The following is a 4,765-nucleotide window of genomic DNA, read 5'->3' on the forward strand; positions in this document are numbered from 1 at the left end:
GTCTCTCTCTCTCCTCTTCCAAGCCCCCCCCCAAAAAAAATTCGTCTGCTCGGATCCTCGTTCTTGGGGGGGTGTCAATCAATATCGGGGCCCCCCCTCCTAGTCCTCCACCTGGTCCGCTCCCTTTCCAATGGGGGGAAGATGGGGGGGTGTCTCTCTCTCCTCTTCCAAACCCCCCCCCAAAAATTCCGTCCTCCTTCTTGGGGGGGGCGGGGTGTCAATCGGACCCTCCTAGTCCTCCCCGCGGTCCTCTCCCTTTCCGACCCCCCCCCACCCACCGCCCGGCTCTTCGGCTCCCCCTTCCTGGGGGGGGTGTCCAATAGATATTGGGGGGGGGAGAGTCCTCCGCGTGGTCCTCTCCCTTCCGACGGGGGGGGGGCGGGGGGGCGGGGAAAGAATCGAGGGGTGTCTTCCTCCTCCTCCTCCTCCTCCTTCCGGGGGGGGGGTGTGTCAATCAAGGCGGGACCCCCCCCCCCCAAAAAAAATACCCACCTCCTAGTCCACTTGCCTCTAGTCCTCCGCGTGGTCCGCTCCCTTCCGACGGGGGGGGGGGGAAGAATCGAGGGGTGTCTGCTTCTCCCTCCTTCCGGGGGGGGGTGGTGTCAATCCAGGGGGGGGTGTCAATCCAGGGGGGGTGTCAATCCAGGGGGGGACCCCCCCAAAATATATATCGGGGCCCCCCCTCCTAGTGGGGGGAATATGGGGGGGTGTCTCTCTCTCCTCTTCCAAGCCCCCCCCCAAAAAAATTCGTCCGCTCGGATCCTCCTTGGGGGGGTGTCAATCAATATCAGGGCCCCCCCCAGTCCTCCGTCTGGTCCGCTCAGAAGCCGCCCCCCTCCCTCCCTCCCTTCAAATGGAGGGGGGGGCAAATCGGGGGGTCGGAAACCTGGAATCGAGGGGTGTCAATCAAGGGGGGGACCCCCCCAAAAATATATATATATATTCCCCCCCCCTTAGTCCTCCGTCTGGTCCGCTCAGAAGCCCCCTCTCTTCAAATGGGGGGGGGGTCGGAAAGCTGGAATCGAGGGGGGGTGCCTTCCGGGAGGGGGGGGTGTCAATCAAAGGGGGGACCCCCCAAAAAATATATATATATTCCCCCCCCGCTTAGTCCTCCGTCTGGTCCGCTCAGAAGCCCCCACCCCTTTCAAGTGGGGAATTGGGGGGGTCGGGAAGCTTCGCCCCCTTCGCTCTCCTCCTTCCGGGGGGGTGGGGGGTGTCAATCAAAAGGGGGGGAACCCCCCAAAAATATATATATATATATTCCCCCCCCCCGCTTAGTCCTCCGTCTGGTCCGCTCAGAAGCCCCCACCCCTTTCAAGTGGGGAATTGGGGGGGTCGGGAAGCTTCGCCCCTTCGCTCTCCTCCTTCCGGGGGGGTCAAAGAATGGGGGGGCCCCCAAAAAATATATATATATATATGTCCCCCCCCTTAGTCCTCCGTCTGGTCCGCTCAAAAGCCCCCCCCCTCTTTCAAATGGGGGGGGGTCGGGAAGCTTCGCCCCCTTCGCTCTCCTCCTTCCTGGGGGGTCAAAGAATGGGGGGGCCCCCAAAAATATATATATATATTCCCCCCCCCGCTTAGTCCTCCGTCTGGTCCGCTCAAAAGCCCCCCCCCTTCCTTCCTTCAAATGGGGGGGGGGTCGGAAAGCTTCGCCCCTTCGCTCTCCTCCTTCCTGGGGGTGGGGGGTGTGTCAATCAAAAGGGGGGGACCCCCCAAAAATATATATATATATATATATTCCCCCCCCCCGCTTAGTCCTCCGTCTGGTCCGCTCAGAAGCCCCCCCCCCTTTCTTCAAATGGGGGGGGTCGGAAAGCTTCGCCCCTTCGCTCTCCTCCTTCCTGGGGGTGGGGGGTGTCAATCAAAAGGGGGGGACCCCCCAAAAAATATATATATATATATTCCCCCCCCCCGCTTAGTCCTCCGTCTGGTCCGCTCAAAAGCCCCCACCCCTTTCAAGTGGGGAATTGGGGGGGTCGGGAAGCTTCGCCCCCTTCGCTCTCCTCCTTCCGGGGGGTGTGGGGTGTCAATCAAAAGGGGGGGACACCCCCAAAAAATATATATATATTCCCCCCCCCGCTTAGTCCTCCGTCTGGTCCGCTCAGAAGCCCCCCCCCCTTTCTTCAAATGGGGGGGGTCGGAAAGCTTCGCCCCCTTCGCTCTCCTCCTTCCTGGGGGGGGCTGTCAATCAAAGGGGGGGACCCCAAAAAATATATATATATTCCCCCCCCCCGCTTAGTCCTCCGTCTGGTCCGCTCAGAAGCCCCCACCCCTTTCAAGTGGGGAATTGGGGGGGTCGGAAAGCTTCGCCCCCTTCGCTCTCCTCCTTCCGGGGGGTGGGGGGTGTCAATCAAAAGGGGGGGACCCCAAAAAATATATATATATTCCCCCCCCGCTTAGTCCTCCGTCTGGTCCGCTCAGAAGCCCCCCCCCTTCCTTCAAATGGGGGGGGGTCGGAAAGCTTCGCCCCCTTCGCTCTCCTCCTTCCGGGGGGTGGGGGCTGTCAATCAAAAGGGGGGGAACCCCCCAAAAAATATATATATATTCCCCCCCCCCCGCTTAGTCCTCCGTCTGGTCCGCTCAGAAGCCCCCACCCCTTTCAAGTGGGGAATTGGGGGGGTCGGGAAGCTTCACCCCTTCGCTCTCCTCCTTCCTGGGGGGGTCAAAGAATCGGGGGGGCCCCCAAAAAAATATATATATATTGACCCCCCCTTAGTCCTCCGTCTGGTCCGCTCAGAAGCCCCCCCCCTTTCTTCAAATGGGGGGGGTCGGGAAGCTTCGCCCCTTCGCTCTCCTCCTTCCTGGGGGGGTCAAAGAATCGGGGGGGCCCCCAAAAAATATATATATATATTGACCCCCCCCTTAGTCCTCCGTCTGGTCCGCTCAGAAGCCCCCCCCCTTTCCTTCAAATGGGGGGGGTCGGAAAGCTTCGCCCCCTTCGCTCTCCTCCTTCCGGGGGGTGTCAATCAAAGGGGGGGACCCCAAAAAATATATATATATTCCCCCCCCCGCTTAGTCCTCCGTCTGGTCCGCTCAGAAGCCCCCCCCCTTCCTTCAAATAGGGGGGGGGGGTCGGAAATCTTCGCCCCCTTCGCTCTCCTCCTTCCTGGGGGGGTCAAAGAATCGGAGGATCCGGATCGGGCCCTTTTTTCAGCGCCCCCCCTTGAAATTAGGGGGCGCCTTCCTTCTGCGCATGCGCCACCGCCTCCTCCTCCTCCTCCGCCCGCTCGGCCGCGACTGAGCTCGGCGACCAGGCGAGCAGCGCCTTTTATTTGCATGCCGGCTCCCCATTGGCCCAGCCGCGCGTTCCCAGGCCGCCCATTGGTCGGCTGGAGGAGGCGGAGGTTCCCGGAGGTTCGGAAGGGGAAGGGAGAGGCGCTGATTGGTTGCGGCGCGCAGGGGGGAAAGGAGAGGCGCGGATTGGCTAAGGCGCAAGGCGATGGAACGTTGGGAATTCCCAGCTAATATTATTCTTATTTTTTTGACTATGATTTTTCTACATTGCCTTTTTAATGGCTATTAATGACTATTAATTAATGACTATTAATTACAGTTTTATCACTATTATTCTATTTATTATTATTATTTATTACTCTATTTTTTTACTTACTATGATTTTTCTACATTGCCTTTTTAATGGCTATTAATGGCTATTAATTAATGACTATTAATTACAGTTTTATCACTATTATTCTATTTATTATTATTATCATTGCTCTATTTTTTTACTTACTATTATTTTTCTACATTGCCTTTTTAATGGCTATTAATTAATGACTATTAATTACAGTTTTATCACTATTATTCTATTTATTAATATTTATTTATTATTATTATTATTATTATTGCCATTGCTCTATTTTTTTGACTTACTATGATTTTTCTACATTGCATTTTTAATGGCTATTAATGACTATTAATTAATGACTATTAATTACAGTTTTATCACTATAATTCTATTTATTATTATTATTTATTCTTATTCTTATTCTTATTCTTATTCTTATTCTTGCCATTGCTCTATTTTTTTGACTTCCTATGATTTTTCTACATTGCCTTTTTAATGGCTATTAATGACTATTAATTAATGACTATTAATTACAGTTTTATCACTATTATTCTATTTATTATTATTATTTATTATTATTATTTATTATTATTATTATTATTGTCATTGCTCTATTTTTTTGACTATTATTTTTCTACATTGCATTTTTAATGACTATTAATTACAGTTTTATCACTCTTATTCTAATTATTATTATTATTATTATTATTATTATTATTATCATCATCACTGTATTATATTATTACTTGCTATTATTACATTTTTACAGTGCATTTTGTATTACTATTAATTACAGTTATCACTATTAATATATTATTTTATTACCTGTTATTATTATTACATTATTAAATAATGGCTCCAAGTTGGCTGGGGTGTCAATGATATTTTCCATTATTATTATTATTATTATTATTATTATTATTATTAATATTTTCCAAAAGCTCCAACGTGATGGAGGATTTTGCGTCGCCTGCAAAAAATAATAATAATTCCACAAGGACTTTTATTTAGGCTTTTATTTTTATTTCCCTTCCCCTACAAGCGAGAAAAAAACGGAATAAAAAGGAATTTTAAAACAAAATTGCACCAGAAATCTTCCGAGAAATAAGCGTCTTCTTCTAGAAAGAACTGCAAATTTTCCGTCTCCGCCGAAGAATTTTATTTTCTCAAGGTATTCCGCACCAACCAATAAACCCC

Source organism: Podarcis cretensis, assembly GCF_951804945.1.
Source record: "Podarcis cretensis genome assembly, contig: SCAFFOLD_27, whole genome shotgun sequence".
NCBI lineage: Eukaryota > Metazoa > Chordata > Lepidosauria > Squamata > Lacertidae > Podarcis > Podarcis cretensis.